This window comes from Sceloporus undulatus, chromosome 3 (genome assembly GCF_019175285.1).
Source record: "Sceloporus undulatus isolate JIND9_A2432 ecotype Alabama chromosome 3, SceUnd_v1.1, whole genome shotgun sequence".
In the NCBI taxonomy this organism is placed as follows: Eukaryota; Metazoa; Chordata; class Lepidosauria; order Squamata; family Phrynosomatidae; genus Sceloporus; species Sceloporus undulatus.
Window position 1 is genome coordinate 238,786,996 of NC_056524.1, and position 18,081 is coordinate 238,805,076.

Genomic DNA, 18,081 nt, shown 5'->3' on the forward strand with positions numbered 1-18,081 from the left:
CGAAAAAAGAAAGCAATTGCCCTGCCTCATGAGCTTGGCTCTCCCTCAAGACTCTTGGTGTCTCTGGTCTGTAGCAAAAAATAAAAACCATCCATAAAAGCATTCTTTTGACACTAGCCCTACTGAAATGAATATGACATGAAGCAAGGGAACAATTGGGGGATCTCAGAGCCCTCCAGGAAAATAATTCTGAGTAGCCATGAGCTGTGTTCAGAAACATAAACCATTTGGTCCATTCAACTGCTTTTAATCTCCCTGGTGTATCTAAAGATCATACCTTATGTCAAGTCCTCAAGAAGCCCTACCTAAATAAGGATATTTTTGGAACAGTTCCAGTTCATTATAGGATTAATTTCAACTGTAAGTTTTCACCTTTTTCCCTGTAGAAACATACCAGAGCCCACACTGAAAATACATATTGTGCTTTGTTCTAAATATGTATTGGTACAATGCTTAATCTTTAAAATAAACTTTACCACTGCATTTTCATTATAATATATCTGGCAGTGATGGAATTTTGAAGACCTGAACACAGCTGTTGATGATAGAGGGTCTTGGAGGTCTCTCATTCATGTATCACTACAAGAAAAAGAGCCTTGATGACAAGAAGAAATTTATGGGTTTTGCTGAACTGATATTACTGATTCACACTTATGATTTGAAAGAACAAATGTCTGAGTGATAGCACAGTCCTCAAATCTTACACACCCTAATAAGATGCTACAAGATCCTTTGCATTGGGTGTATGCTAGTACAAAATAGACCCAAACCAATAACTGCCCCCACCCCCAAAAAACCCGAAGACGTGTAGATTGTGCCTGAACATGTAGGACACGCCTTACAATGCAAAGGTATCTGTAGCACCTTGAGACTAACTGAAAGAAAGACTTTGGTAGGATGAGCTTTATAGACTTGAGTCTACTTCAGATGCATGCAGTAGCGAAGTAGACACAAGTCTACAAAAGACCATGCTACCAATTCTTTCTTTCAGTTAGTCTCAGATGCTACAAGATCCCTTGCATACTGGATTTCCAAACTATCAACAGCTAAGTGTTTGACCTCTTAGAATATCAGCCTAGCCAATCGGGGCCAGGACAACCATGCTATGGCCCGATCTGGCCTTTCAAGGGTGCAAAAGATGCTGCAAAAAGTGGCTCTTTTTTGTGCCCTGAAAAGGGCATGATAGCGCAGTGCTGTGGCTATATGGCACTCCTTTGGTGCTGCATCACCGGAGCAGCGTGTATGGACACGCCCAGTGTCATGATGCCTGGGGGCTGGAGTCAGGCATGCATCATGTGTGACACAACCCCCATCTGCCCTCGGGCCAGCTTTAGTGTCTGTCTCAGATCTGGTCAAAATGATTCATAAATTTATACCCTAGAGCAAAAACTACAGAAACCTGTACATTTGTTCAAGAGATACTGAGGTAGCTAAGAAATCAGCCCTAAATCTTACTATAGTCTTGGCGGGTTACAACCGCCATAAAGTACGCGCTCTGTGCGTACTAGGGTTAGGAAGGGCGTATTAGGGTAGGAAGGTTCTTACCTTCCTGACGGCCCTTCCTCCCAGTACGTGCGGAGCGCGGACTTTTTGTGCGTGCCCATCCACATGGGCCACCATGTTGACGTATTGGAACGCTGTGCGTCCAGACGGGTCGCGGACGAAGTGACGTCGCGAGGGCGCACCCACCCTCACCCACGGCGCCACTTCCGTGTTCACAAAAGGAGCGGCATTCGCCGCTCCTTTTTTGCTGCGGGGAAGCCTCGCGGTCTGGCAGCTGGCCTTCCCTACGCAGCGAATGGCGGCGGGAAAACGGCCCCTTGAGGCCGTTTGAAACCGCCTTGTTTTGGTCCCATTGGATTAAACTACACTTAGAAACTCTGATCAACATGAGAATTTCTATAACAAAAACATTTAAAATTATAGATTTTATAGATATAAAATTACTCATCTGATTTCTTTAATTTTATATTTCAGATTGTATCTGTTAGTTAATTAGCAATGATGATATTCCCTTACTAATCTATATACACCAATGTCGCAAAATGGCAAGAATTTCTCCCGGCCGCAGACAGCACTGTGGTACATTTTGGTAGCCTGAACACATATTCATTTAGTCAGACTTATAGGTCATAGTGTCTCAATCCGGAAATGATAGGTGAGAGCCTTTAAACAGGGCATCACAGTTAGCACATGTCATAAATATCCAATTCACCTCTCTGATCACATATGGATGGTATAACAAAACAACACTTTAAATATATAAACAAAGTCAATAGCCTTTAAGATCAGTTAAAGGTGAGCATGCAACTTTAGACTGGAATGCTTTGGGAAAATGTGCTGTTTTTAAATCTCCTAATCCTTTTAGAAGCCTGACAAAACTTATGCTTGAATATCTCCAGGAAGCAGAAAGGGGTTAACAATCAGCTGAGATGAGTAATAGTATATCAGTGACAAGGCTTGGAGAATCCATATTCAAACTTATTGTGCCACTGAATAAAGTTGAAGAATGGCTGGAGAGCAACAGTGGGTCGGTCAGCTTAACCCCCTATTTTTTAGTTGGTATCTGGTTGGTCCTGATTGGTTGGTCCAAAAGGACATGAAAAGACCAAGATCAAACTTGTGCTGCGTACAGAGACAGAGAGATGTAGCAAAGGAAGTCTCTTGCAGCTCATCTTGTTAGCTCTAATGGGAAACTGTTCAGATCACTGCTTTGGCACAGAAAAATAGCAACAACTAGAGAAAACATGATCATTGGTATCTATGGCTTCAATAGAGAAAACACGATCATGGAATCTAGGACTCAAGTGTCGTTGCCAGTTGGAGATGATAGTGATAAGACAGAGTTAGAGACAGGTAAAAATAGAGATGAAGAAAAGGGTAGATAAGAGTGGACTGAATCTTGAGGAAATTCAAATGTGGTATGGACAATTAGGATGCAGAAACTCAAGGGCTAGGAATAGAGAGCCAGCATGGTGTAGTGTTTTAAATGTTGGACTGTGACTCTTGAGACCAGGGTTCAGACTCCTGCTCAGCCAAGGAATCTACTGCATAACTTTGGCCGGTTACACACCGGCACTTTATGCGTGACGAGCACTGCACTAAACGGTGGCGACCCTTCCATACGCCGTGCCGTGAGGACGTCACGGCCGCCCGCCTCTAGACGAGGGCGGCGCGGACATGACGTCCTCAATCCGCGGCAGGGCACCTAGGGCCCCTTTCCGTGTGACCAGGAAGGACTCCGTTTCGGACTCCTTCTGGTCTGCGGCGCCGCTTTGCTTCACTGGGCGCAGCCTCAGACGGCTGCACCCAGCGAAGCAAGGGAAAGGGGCAACGGCCCCTTTCTCCCCCTCCCTGCCACGGGGGTGGTCCTTGGGCTTGAAGCCCAAGGACACCTCATTCAGGCTGCGGGGAGCGGCGTTTGCTGCTTCCCCCGCAGCCTGAAAAGCGGGATCGGGCGCACGGGCTGCCTCTTGGCAATCTCAGGCCCCGATCCGGCGGGGAAAGGGACGGGTACAGCCCGCCTCAAAGAGGCGGTCTTTAACCTGCCCTCGACAGGTCACATCCCTCCAGTCTCAGATGGACAAAGTCCATCTTCTGAACAAATCTTCCCAGAAAACCTTGTAATACATTCGCCTTAGGGTTTCCATGAGTCAGAATGATTTGAAGGCACGCAACGCAACAAAGAAGTAGAGAGGAGCATTAAGTGAGAGAAAGAACGTTGGTTTGACGGGAATTGAGCATATCAAAAGAGTTCAGAGATAAGTATTACTTTGAGCCCAAACCAACAGGCCAAAATAAAGCTGCTTTGGGTCACATTGGAGGTATGCCATTTAAATGATGCACACATGTTAAGAGGCTGAAAGCTGTGTCAAAGCCATGCTCCAGTTCTAAGGACTGGAGCGCAGCTTTGGTGCAGGTTCTGGACTCTTAAGATGCATGTGTCATTTAAACAGCATACCTCCAATGTGACCCGAAGCAGCTTTATTTTGGCCTGTTTGTTTGGGTCCTTAGTTTTAAACTTAAGTGTTAGAGTGTACTATGTATAGAGCCTATATTTAACTTATCTGAAAATAAAGCAATCTTGTAGCACTTTTGAAATTGAGAGAAAAAAGTTACAGCATGAGCTTTTGTAGATTTAGGGGTGAAACACACCACCCCTTTGGAGTGGCTTCCCACCACCCCTTTCATGGCCACTGCACACCATAGCCCTGATCCAACATTTTTCTAGACCCAAAAGAAGTGGTAAACTCTGGTTCTTTTGGAACCACAAAAAGGGCACCTTTGCCATGGCAATGGCACTTTCCAGTGCTCCTTTTGGCATGCATCATCTGAATGCCACACCAAAGGAACACGTGACAATGCCTGCTGTGTGGTTGGTCAGGTGGCATGATGGCAGCTTGAGGGTGCATCATGTGACCCCCATGCCCCCACTCCACCCCGACACCAGCCCTTTTGGCCAGTCTGTTTAGCTCCTTAGTCTATTATCTCAGATGCATGGAGTGAACTAGTCTCTCGGAACAGGCCTTTGTAAGCAGCTTGCATGAATAGCAATAGAAATACAAAACTTGTCGGTATAGTGATGAGATTACAAGTTGAGTTTTAACAATTGTCATTAAGGGCCAAAGGCAGGAGGAAAAATGTTTCCTAAGTCTAGGGTGGGTAGCAGACCATATGAACAGTGGTGGAAGTTTTGGAATATAGTGTTATGCTGACTGACAACCAGAAAGGAAATGTAATGAACTGGCAAAGAACACCCACATAAGGCTGGGTGATCTAATATGTGTAGTAGGCCAGGAAACCATTATCTCTGATCAACCCACTATTGATGGACTGGAATTTGTGGATATATTCCAATTCAACTGTTTCTCTTTCCAACCTTCCTTTGTAGTTTCTTCTTTCAAGGGCAGCTGTCCTGAGGTCAGAGATGGAATGTCTAGGAAAACTGAAGTGCTCTGCAACTAGTTTTTCTGTATTCCCATTCTTAATGTCTGATTTATGTTCATTTATTCTCTGGCATAATGACAGATCTTCAGAGTACTGAAGGGCATTATTGGCAGATGGTGGCATATAACACATTGGATAGTGGATAAACAAGTAAAAATATCTCTAGCATTGTGGGTGATCTGATTAGTTTCTGTGAAGATATTTCCAAAGAATATGTGTGGCCAAACCTACCATCCACTAATAACAATAACCCACACAATATGTATACATATTGTCCATGGCATGATCTCCTCACATAGATGTCTGTAACTGTCCACTTGCATCAGCCTCTTGCATCATGCCTGTTGATTCATCCTGGGCATATCCCCCAAGTGATGTGATGATAACACTCCATGTCAGTCACCATGGTCCAACCTTTCCAGATGTCGCATCATCCAGCTTCCTCAGCTAGCTGGCATATGGTGTCCTGTGAAATTCTAGGACCAGTAATGTACATATATACATACATATATAGATATACTGACTAATATAAACTAATATATTTGGTCCAAAGATCGGAGGCCAAATTCATAAATTAAATTTATTTGCAGATGATATATTACTCTTTTTAGAATACCCTCATAAAACTTTTATGGAATTAAAAGTTATTTTACATTCTTTTGACCATTTTGCAGGTTTGTGAATTAATTATACAAAATCTAAACTTTTATGTTTTACTATTCCTTCTGATCAGCAGAACAAACGGCAAAAGTTAACAAACTTACAATTATACCCATTGGGCATTATATATCTGGGTGTATATTTAACCAAAGATATTAACCAACTTATTCCACGTAATTATAAAAATGTTACTAGCTGGATTATTGCAAAATTAAAAGGATGGAAACATCTATTCCCCTTGATTTTAGGGAGAATTGCCTTTGTGAAAATGTTTATTGTTCCACACCTTTTTTTTCTATTCCAAATGATACCTATGTCTCCTTCGACCTTGAGAATTAAAACGTGGCAAAGATTGATTAATTCATATATTTTTGATAATAAAAAACTTCATTTCTCTCAATCTATCAGATTCCTACCCTCAAAAATGGGGGTGTTAGCCATATTATTTATTTATTTATTTAGTGCTGTAGATACCAGATCTTCAGTTATATTTCACAGCTTTTCAATTGTCTCAGGCAATCCCTTTAATGAAAAAAAGTAGTAATATCTCATGCGTAAAAATGGAACTTACTATAGATCTACACACTTTCCACAGTAATTTTTTAAAAAAAAAGTATCAGGAAAGGAGATTAAAGGGCTAAACAACCCTTGGTTTAAAACTACCATTGAGATCTGGCAAAAATGGAAAGATATTCTCTCTCCAGATTTGTCACCTAAATGTCTGTTTTTACATCATCCAAATTTTTTTCATGCGGATAAAGTTTGGCAATATAAAGTTTGGGAAGAAAAAGGAATTTATGAAATTAAAGACCTCTTTAAGAATAATAAACTGAAATCAATTGAAGATTTAGCATCAACTCTAGACCCATTACCGATCTCATGGTTTCAATTTAAGCAAATAAGAACTTTTTCCTCTAGCTTACTTAAGAAAGGGGAAAGATTGAGATCTATGGCGGGTTATAGACCGCCGCTTTGAGGCTGACTGCCGCTGCCGCCGCTTGCTCCATGCGGGAGCCGTAGCAGCCACACCGCACGGCTCCGGCGCGGAGCAAAAAAGGAGCTCCAAAATGGAGCTCCTTCTTGCGGCGCCTCTATGACGTCGCGAGGCGCCGCTGCCGCATTCGCGACGTCATAGGCGCCGCGACACGTTCTGATGCTATGCGTCCGATACGTAAAGATGGCACCGGCCGTGTGGGACGGCCGGCGCCATATTGTACAGACAGAGTCCGTATTAGACTCCCTTTGTAACCAGCCATAGACTCCCTTCAAAATTTTATGCAATGATCCTGTTGGAAATAGTAAAGGTTCAGTCTCCCAAATATATAATCTCATCTTGTTGAACTCATATCATGATAGCATATGTATCAAAACATTGTGGGAAAGTGAACTAAATATATCAATTCCAGAATCAGACTGGTGTACTATTTGGTCATCTTCTGTGTTGATCTCAAGATCAGCTTTAACCAGAGATAACTTTCTAAAGCTAGTACTTAAATGGTATCTGACCCTTGTTAGGAAATCACAGATGATAAAATCTATATCACCTCTGTGTTGGAGAGGTTGTCCAGTCTTAGGGACTTATATCCATATGTGGTTACACTGTTCCAAAATTACCCACTTCTGGCATGATGTGATCAACCAAATTGCTTCAATTACAAAACAAAAAAAATTTTGCCCAGTTCTTTTGTTATTTTCGATATACACAAAAGGTAATAAATCTTTAAAAACAGAAAGTTGATATCTTTTTTGCTGACAGCAGCTCATCTAGAAGTGGCTAATAATTGGAAAACACACCTTGTATTCCTGGATAGCTGGTGGAAAAGAGTTTGGGATCAATGACTTAAGGAGAAATTAACATATAACATGAAATATAACTCAAAACAACAAAATCAAAGACCAGTTCAGGAAAAATGGTCTCCTCTTATAGATTATATTAATACAAATTTTACATTTGTTTCTCCTCCATCTAGCCACTGTTCTTTATGGTCAGATTTATTTTTAATGAACTGAATTGTGTAAAACTTTAATAAGGAAAGTTTTTTAATGACATGAAACTTTTTTATTCGATTGTCTTATGATTGCAAGATTTTGAATGATATATTTTGAATAAAGTTTTAATTATTAAAATTTTAAAAAAACAAATCTTCCCTTCCACTTCTAAATCAAGTTGTGAGATGGAATAAAACTTGGCAAAAAGAACTGGAGTGGATTTTGGTGTTACAGGACTATGAGCCAGTTTAACTGAACACAAACTCAAACCATGACCTCAGAGGTACCCTGTTCCTTGATTTTATGTTTCCATCCACAACATGGATTTGTACCTGGTATATATAGTACAAAACGAACTAGGTCTTTCAGGCATAAAGTCTCTTCATCCATACAGTGAACTAAAGTTAATGGCCATTGCCAAATCATATGGATTGAGGTATTTTTGTGACATTGCAATAGCCAACATAGGTCCAAAACACATTGCAGAAATGATTCAGTTTGGGACCGCTTTGGCTGCCCTGGCTCAGTGCTGGGGAGTTCTGAGAATGCTAGTTTTGTGAGAGACATTTAGCCTTCTCTGTCAGAGAGCTCTGGTGCCACAATAAACTGGAGTTCCCAGGTTTCCCTGGCACTGGGCCAGGGCAGTTGAAACCATCTAGAACTGGATTGTTTCTGCAGTGTGTTTTGGACTCCAGTAACCATAAGACACTGCTGTTCTCAACTCTGTGGTATAGATCAGCTTTTATAGGAGTTCTGATTAAAAAAAGAGATACTGACAATGTAATTCAGGTAAAGGAGAGGTTTGTGGGTGCAGGAGTTAAGGAAGGTCAGCCATGAAGATGCTGGCATATATGGGGATATCGTAAAGTAATAATTATCACCAGAAAGTTATTATGGTATAATGATTAAATTTTCTCAGTGTCATCATTGGTCCCTAGGTGCATGATGTTGAGAAAATCAGTCCTTTATTTTTGTTACAGGTTGTGCCAGAAGTAAGTAAATTGTAAGATGGAGAAGATTGAGGCTCACAGCGTGATAAAGTTTAACAATTAACAAGGAGGACTAGTCACACATCACCACACTGAACCTATAAGCATCACTTTGAAGCTTGTGTCACAGACCCAGGATGGGGTTGTAATGGTAAATGAGCAGGTTGAATGACAGAAGCACAAGGGCTGGAATTGCAGGGCAAACCTAGAGAGGGGCTTCTATCACAGTGCAACTCTTATGTTTGTTTCCTTGGAGCTACATTACACACACACATGCATGCATGCACACACACACACACACACACACACACACACATATATATACAGACATATGCACACCATGTATTCACTCCCTGCATGATTGCACTATTCTGGAAACACATCTGGGAGACATCACAACCCACATCACAAACAAGACACACACACACTGAAATGTGTCACTTTTCTGTTAAAGAGTGGTGGTGGTTTTTATGTCAGTAGAATATTTGGACGGGGAAACAACAAGAAGGCTCAAGAAATATCAAGAAGCAATATTAAATGTTGAAATATAAATTAGCACAAACCCACAATCTGGATGAACTCTGAGACACAATGGAGCAAGATCTTAAGGTCATATGCTTACTCCCACAATGCACAAAACTGAATCTTGAGCTCATGCCACATTCTTCTTTTTCTGGGCTCTAGTTCCATTACTACACAATTTGTGACAAACTATGAATACAGAGAGAGAGAGAGAATGATGCAGTTACATCATAGTCTGTGATGTAAGTGCAGAATAAGAAAATTATATTTTAGTATTACATTGAACTAAGTCATGGAATCAGTTCTATATTGTGATGATAATTGAAATAGTATTAATACTGTTAAGAGGTTATTAGTGGCTGTTAACAACAGAAGTGATGGTGATCATACCAGTAATGTGTAGCATTAAATCAGTCAGACTGAGCTAGTATTGAGGTAATAACTAAAAGCTAATTTTGTGTTTCCACGAACATATCCTTGACTATAGCCCAAGACTTTCTTATAGATGATTTGAGATCATCCCACTATTACATTATATCATAATCCTTTCATATCACAGAAGCTTCAAACCAACAATTACACTCTTCTACAGAATGTGTTTTTGCAGTTTTTTCAAAAAGTAAATTACAAAGAGGATCACAATGCCATCACTTTTTTAAAGCATTTTTAAAAATATTTGCAGAAAGGCAACAATTATCTTTGTGGTGGTGCAATTTTTCCCATGTAAATGGGGTGCTTCAGGGTGGGCTTTTTGAAACAGAGTCCTCTGTACTAGTTGCATTGATATGAGCAGGGTTTTACACATCAGAAGGAACTTCACAGGGCCTGGGTAAAAAGGTTAAAGGGGAAAGAGTACCCCCCCCTCCAGCAGTGACAACTGAATTTCTCATTGCAAGGAACTCACATATGGGAACAATATGACAGCTAGTCTCTTAAATATATGCTTTTGCTTTACCAGGGCAATTGATATGTTGTGTAAGGAACATTGCAGGGCAGGTGGCTGCTGTGAGATGACCTCGTGGCTGAAGGTAAGTAGTGAGGCAGGAGGCCAAAGTTCAAGTGTGACTTTGTTAGTGCCAAAGAAATACAGTTATTTTACAATAGCTCTGCACCCTGGAGTGTCTTACTTCCTCCATGAGTCTGAAAGGTTTTATTGTTAAGAAAGTATGCTGAGCTATGGCTGTTTTATTTAAAGAAAAGGCAAACACATAAAGTGCATGGGGAAAAAAAGCTGTTTTAAATACAAATATTCATAACATGAGGAAATCTATGTACACATTATTGTAACATCCTCACCATCCTTTTGATATAATTATGTATGTTCATGGAACACAACACAATGCACAAGTGGGTCTCAGCAACTTCTGTTTAGAATATGAGATGGGAGAGCATACTGTCACAGGAAAGTCTTAGTGCACTTTAACGACCAACATTTCTATAATAGCTTATAATTCTGTATACCAAACCCCATTTTGTCAGTTGTATAATGAAGCAACAATCATAGTCAGATGCCTCGCATCTTAACCAAATGCATGCTATGTGAAATTGATTGGGCAATTTGTATGCACTGGTCAAAAAGGTAGTACTTTAAAATAGTTCTAGATCAAACAGATGCACCTTCTGTTTAGCACCTAGCCAGCCTGAGCTGCTGGAAAATACTTGAAGTATCATAACACAGTTCTTGTACTTTATACTGTGTGCAATAATAGAAGAAAATTAGAAACACACACATAGTCAATAAATATTGCATGATCCTAGATGGGTGGGGGGACAATGTCCAAGTATATTTATTGTATCATCTTGAAGTTCTCATATATTTATTGTTGTCTCACAGCATTTGTAATACACTATAGCAGTTTGTCTGTGCTGAGGAGCACTTATAGGTCCATTGACCCATTGATAAAATTGTTCGTGATTATGTTGTATTTTTTCTTTTGCAATGTGTATTTGCAGTCCCTAATGTTTCTTAGTCTAACAATTATTAACAGTTATTAAAAGTTCTTAAAATGGTTAACAATAAATTTTTACAATATATATTTATTAATACTCCCCAGTATCTTTTGATAAACAATGATTTACTGATATCCTAAAATACAATACAATACAATAAAAATTCTCAGCATCCGGGTCAATCACAGTGTTTAAAAGGCCTTCCAAGTAGAAGGAGAAACTGCTTATAGTTTGTCTAAGCTGTGATGAATAGATGTAAAGAAGTTTCCAAAAGTCTCTATTTCTGCCTGACTTCTGTTCTGCCAGTGGGAGCTGCTGGCTGCCATGTCAGTGCATAGTAAATCTACTGTCGATATTAAATTGTGTTCTAAAGGACTTATTGAAGGTGCTGAACTCTGTCCCCAAATAGGTTCAGCGCCTTTCATGACAGGTATATTAAGGTTGTTGCTGTCATCATCATCATCATCATCATGAGTAGGACAAGGATGAGAACAGAGATGTGCAGGAGGAGGACACATTCTATTTAAACCCACAAAAATAGATGCATAGAAATGTTAAGCATTGGAAGAGGCTGCAAAGTCATCTAGTTCAGCCCCCTGCCATGCAGGGATACACATTTAAACAGATGCCCACTTGTTTAAAGGCCTCCAAAGAAGGGAAGTCCACCACTCCCTGAGACAATCTATTCTGCTACCAAACTGTTCTTGCAATAAAGTTCATTCTAATGTTCAAGTAAAAGCTTTTTCCTTCCAGTTTGAATCCATAGGCTCATGTTCTAGTCTCTGGAGAAGCAGGAAACAAATTCAGTCTGTGTTTTACATGACATCTCTTCAAATGTTTCAAATATTTAAAGATGGCTATCCTGTGATCTCTCAGTTTTTTTTCTTTTCCAAGATAAATATACCAACTCCCTAAATCAGCAGTTCCCAACATGTGCTCCAAGGAGCCCTTCCCAGGTGCTCCACAGCTGCCCCAGGAAAACGAAAGAAATAAAAATTGAATGAAATTAAAGAATAAGAAACAAAATGTAACACTATACCTAAACAACATTAATTTGTAAGACATAGAGTAGGCCTCTTAGGGGCTCCGCCATAGAAATTGATACTAAAAAGCACTCCATAAGTCAAAAAGATTGGGAACCCCTGTCCTAAATCCTTCCTCATATGGCTTTTTCCCCCCAGACATTTGCTCATCTTGGTTGTGCTTCACTTCTGACTAGATGTCAATGAGTCTCCACAAGTCTCCATTTCTGACTGCCATCTGTTTTGCCAACTGATGGTCAGTGGCAGCTGATGATTCCCATATCAGATGCATAATAAATTCACTGTGGGTATACCTCTGTTGATATTCATTTCTCTACTTCAAGTTTATTGAAGTAATGCTCTGTTCATTATTGTCAGGATGTTTCCAACAGGCAGCCAAACATACTTTGACTCTTTGTTTACTGCATTTATTTCTCCTTTAGCAAAACAAGAGGTAGACCTCACTGATTCAGAATCACAAAATAACTTTCTCCAATTTCTCATGAGTTAATTGGTTTCTCCACTTTGTGAATACCCACTTTGTATGCTAATTTTATTAGCATGTTACATTAAACTAATGAATCTTGGATAATTGCAAGATCCTCAGATTAAATCCACTCTGCTGTAGAACACAGTTCTATTTATCATAATCATGAATCATGAATGAGGAATGATCTGACCATTTACATTTAATCTTCCCCACATATGATCTATGCTGTTACCAACACACAGGATAAAGTAAAGAATAAAATTATAGCAGTTAATTCAGATATCCCAAACTGGATGGTCCTGTGTGTACCATTACTATAGGCTGCATGATGTGGGGCTTTTTCATGTTTCCATTTGTACCTTCAAGTTGCCTGTCAACTTATGGTGAACCCATGAATTTCATAGGGTTTTCTTAGGCAGGGAATACTCAAAGGTGTTTTGCCAGTTTATTTCTCTGAAACCTACAATCTACAGTACCTGGTAATCAGTTGCAGTCTCCCATCTATGTACTAGCTAGGCTGACTTGCTTAGCTTCCAAGATCAGACAGGATCTGGTGCCTTTAGGGTATTTAGGCTTGTACTGAGCAGTGAATGCACACTTACTGCTGACTTGGTGATTTCAAAAAATGGGAAGCAGATATGTTCCTCCAGTTAACACTTCAACTGCAAGGAAGGTTTCCATTGGGCAAACTGCAATTTACTATTTGTAGAAAGAATAGGAAAATCTCCTCAACCCATACAAAGGCTTCTATTGCAAGGGTATATGTTAAAATGACTGAATGCATCACAGGTGGCTATTGGTTATGGCCAAACGCTCTCCACAGGTTCTGCACCATTTTTTAAATTATTATTTTGACTGGCCACCCCAATCTATATCACTTCAGCACCGGCAAAGTTATTCCTCCCTGCTGTGTGATTATTGCTGGTGTTGTGGCTGGTAAAATTTGATCTAAAACTGTACACTCTTCATCTTCAGAAATATATCATGTTTTTAAAAAGGAATGGAAGAACAGCCAAATAACTTTTCCCTACATCTCTATCCCCATCCAATCACAGCAAGGGTATACACCATTGGTGAACAAATTTTGTTCCACCAGATGTTGTTTGACTGCATCTCCCATCCACAATAGCCATCATAGACAATGGTGCATGCTTATGGGACTTGTAATCTGGCAATATCTGGAGGACCAGAAGTTGTCCTCATAAACATTTACATCAGTGATAGAAAGACACTGCACTGCTAAATCTGGCCTACTGCAACTTTAATCTTTTATTTAGAAATAATAATAATAATTGGTTTACTAAAAACTGTGACCTAGAGCAGTAAAAGAAATAAAACACTACTAAGTAAAATGGGAGAGAAAACTGCAATCCTCCAAACATTATACTGTGGTGGCAAGAACTGCTTGGAATTGTAGTCTCACAACTTCAAGAAAGTTTTGTGCTGACTATCTCCAGGTTAAATCTAAAACAGATGAATTAAAACAGCCAACTTCAAAACCAGTTCATCAAAATGAAAGTAGAACAAAATACAACATACACTTGGATTAAAAGCCCCTTTCACCACAATCCAGCCTAACTGTTGAAGGCTTGTCTTCACCTGACCATAGAAGGAGAAGGAAAACAAGGAGCTACAGCTTAGGGAAGTCACCGGGGGGGGGGGATTCTCTGGCATCCCTATAAACTTCCAAGGATGTCACAACCAAAGCCAAGGTTTCTCCCACTCTCAAAGGATAGGTAGGCACATAGATTATAAATCTGGGTTGTTCTGGTTGTTCATTCAGAAAACAATAGTGTTCTGAACTGCTCTTCTCATACATAACCTGAAGATGAAACTGGCTCTATCATATCTTTATAACACAAACATCTGAGAGAAGAGAGATCAGCTGGACTGATGATAAAAGATGCTGTACTATCAGTCTGGGAGCTAACGGTATGTGGGAAACAAGAAAGAAAACAATAACAAGTTAAAATCCATATTTGAAATGTCTGTTGAGCCATTTTATTTGCACTAGATAGAAGTTTGTTTGGTTTTTTTTAATTGACAATTGTAAACTAATATCCCTTCCAACAATGCAAAGTTCCCAGGAGTGTGTCAGGCAAGCAGGAAAATATCAACAGAAAAGATAAATATGCAGCATGAATTACCTTTGGAGATTATCTATCCCACATTAGTCTAACCTGGCAAAGTCGACCAAACCCAAGGGAACTGAATGAATGTCCACAAGTCACTCAAGTGTTTTGATCCATGGTTATTTATGGGTGGCTAACAAATTCAGAACTGTGCATTATTTAGCTGATGATCTCCACAAGGAATGGGACTGCATGTAGTGGCATTAATTGCTAGTTACTTTGTGCTCTTCTGAATGCATCAGCTGGACAAGGTTTGATTCAGGGTGACAAGATTGCAAGGTTTGGGGGAGGATCTCTGCCCCATTTCTATACTTGTGCCTAGAAGCTGTGATGTGGAAGGATTTAAGATTTTATATGCACATGTACACATGCAGAGAGAGAGAGATCCCTGAACTAAATAAATTTTTTTTCATATAGTTTCCTTACTTACTGAGCTCCACTTCAAAATTTCAATAATGTGTATCTGAGGAAGTCATCCTAGTCTACAAAAGCGCATCCTAAAACTTCTTTTAAACAATTAGTCACAGATGCTACAAGATCCCTTTGCATATTGCTAATAATGTGCTACTTCATAAGGATGTGAAGTACAACATATCTGTAGGTCAAAGACTAATATATATATCTTGAAATACAATGTATATAGATATAGATAAATAAGCTAAGTACTGTATATACTCATGTATAAGTCTAGAAATTTTCTTCAAAAAAATGAGCCAAAAAAACCCCTGAGTCGACATATCCATGGGTCAATGTAAGTCCTGTACTTGAACACTTATTTTTTTTAAAAAAAGAAAGAAATATCTCTTGGTGAAAGGCAAGAGACTAATCTGTCCTGGAAGAAGTGACACCACCCCCCCCCCCGCTATTCTCATATCCATCCAGCTATGGATGCCTGCCACAATTTTGTAAGTTCTTTGTTATAGTTTTCCTTTGCTTCATCCTTTAGATCCTTTGTTATGTACCTCTAAATTTTACCATCGACTTATCCATGGGTCATATCAAAATCCTTAATTTTGCCCCCCAAAACTGCCCTTGACTAATATATGAGGTTGATTTATAGTGGAGTATATACAGTAATATCACTAAACATAAATTCAAGCCCTTACTATGGTAGCAGTATTAATTGCTTGACAAAAGGAGAAACACACTGTCATAGGCTGGGCTTTTTCCTCCCCTTTTATTTTTATTTATGAACTTTGAATCCACCTGGAGGAATATTTGAATGAAAATTTTAATGAACCGTATATCCTTCCAAAATAAAATTCTTAAATTTTGTTGAATATCAGTTAAATCTTTTGAGAGGAGAAACTGGTATGTTGTCAGTGGGTTCAAGGATGCCACACGTTTTTCTAAAAGTTATATTGTTACTTATTTATATCTCAAAATGAAATGCCTAGCTCACCTAATGGAACAAATGCAATCTAATATAATTTCAGGCTGTAATTTTAACTAAACACTCTCACTTGGAATAGATTTCATTGAGTGCAGTAGGGCTTTCCATTTTCATTAAACATGCCAAGGATTGTGTTGCCAATAGCTCAGGTACATTTGGCTTTCCATTAAGAGCAGCTTTATAGATTCAAGGAAGTCACCACAACAATTGAAAGCTCACCTGTTAGAAAATGTAATTTTGATTGTTATGTGGATTGTTATAATATTATTTTATTCTGATCTTTTCTGTACCATATAGTCTTTGATAATTCAGTGCTGTCGTTACTTTTCTTTTCTTATATTTTTATGGCATATGGATAAAACAAACTTCAATTTCCTATATAAAAGACAGGGAGAGAAAATAGAAATAGAAATTGTTCTTCTAGGAAATCGATGGTAGACCAGCCCAACCTTCAGAGGAGCTGGGCACCCGCAACTCCCACTGAATGACAAGTATTTGTGGGTGCTCAGCACTTCTCAGAATTAGGCATATTAGCAACCCTTGAAAAAAGAGAGAAAAGACACAGTGCTGACATTTCAAAGAATAACATTCTGAAACTAAAGCAAGAAGTACAGCATTTTGCTGTTTGTGTCCATGCACTAATTCCAGTAAGCTAGTGAATTAGTACACATTCATACAAAGATAAAGAGGAACCTTGTTTGCTTTGCAATACTAGGGAAATTGTTCTCTTCAAATGCCTTCCTCAAAACTAAAGGCTATTTTGGGGGGGCACATGCTAAATTTATTATTAGAATATTAGCTTGCCTAGACTTTGGCCCACACTATCAGATTCATCTTGCTGTGAAGATGGAAAAGTAGGTGAGAAATTTAGAATTAAGACAAAAGGATTATTTAACTTAAGGCAGGGTGGCAAAACATTTCATCTGTTGGGAGCACTGGGAAGATGCATTTTGTTCATGCTCCAGTACCGTCTGTGGCTTTATGTGATTAGAATCTTTTGGAAGCATTTGCTTTGTAAGGAGCTTTTCCGTGTTCATTGCCAATGGCGCATGGTAAACTGGATTATGTTGACTGATCAATGAGGTACCAGTTGATAGATTGCCTTGCCCTGTGGCAGGTCTTTGAAATCCTTGGCTTGATGGCTCCTTCATAACTTGTTGCTCTATGATTAAGTAATACCATTTCTGCATCAAGAAACTTTCAACATACTTTCTGGAGGATTTTTAAAAAAAAATCTTCACAAGGACAAAACTATGTTGTAGAACAATCTTAGCTGAATCATAGAGAGTATATCACTGTGCACTATGCAGTTATGGACAATAGTTATGGGTTAATGAGTTGGGTTAATGCTTACCATGGAGGAGATTTGTTTTATGAAGATTTAAACAAACACATCCTCACCCACCCAAGTTGATGGTGTCATATCCTCCAACATTTCACACATGAAAATCATGACACATGTGGCCCTGCAACATCTCGGGGTGGTCAATGTGGCAAAGGCTATTAATAATGAAGAACACTCAAGCTAGGAGAGACTCCTAGAAAATTTCCTTTTTCCTCAGCCTACTAGGAAGGGAAAATTTTGCCCATCCTCTCCTCTGCTCCTATGATGTGTTAAATCAGGGCAAACTATGTCTGTCCTCTAGATGGAGCAAGCATGTTTTCTGCTGCTCCAGAGACAAGACATGGAGCAGTGGATGCAAACTAAAGGAAAAGAGATTCCACTTCAACATTAGGAAGAACTTCCTGACAGTAAGATCTGTTCAGCAGTGGAAAACACTGCTTCAGAGAGTGGTGAAGGCTCCTCCTTTGAAGGTTTTTAAACATGGAATGGATAGCCATGTGTCGTGGGTGCTTTGATTGTGTGTTCCAGCATGGCAGGGGGTTGGGCTGGATGGCCCTTGAGGACTCCTCCAACTCTGTGATTCGTAGAACTCACTTTGTAGCAAATTAAGTAAGCCAGGATGAAGGGGGAAAGTAGGAGAAA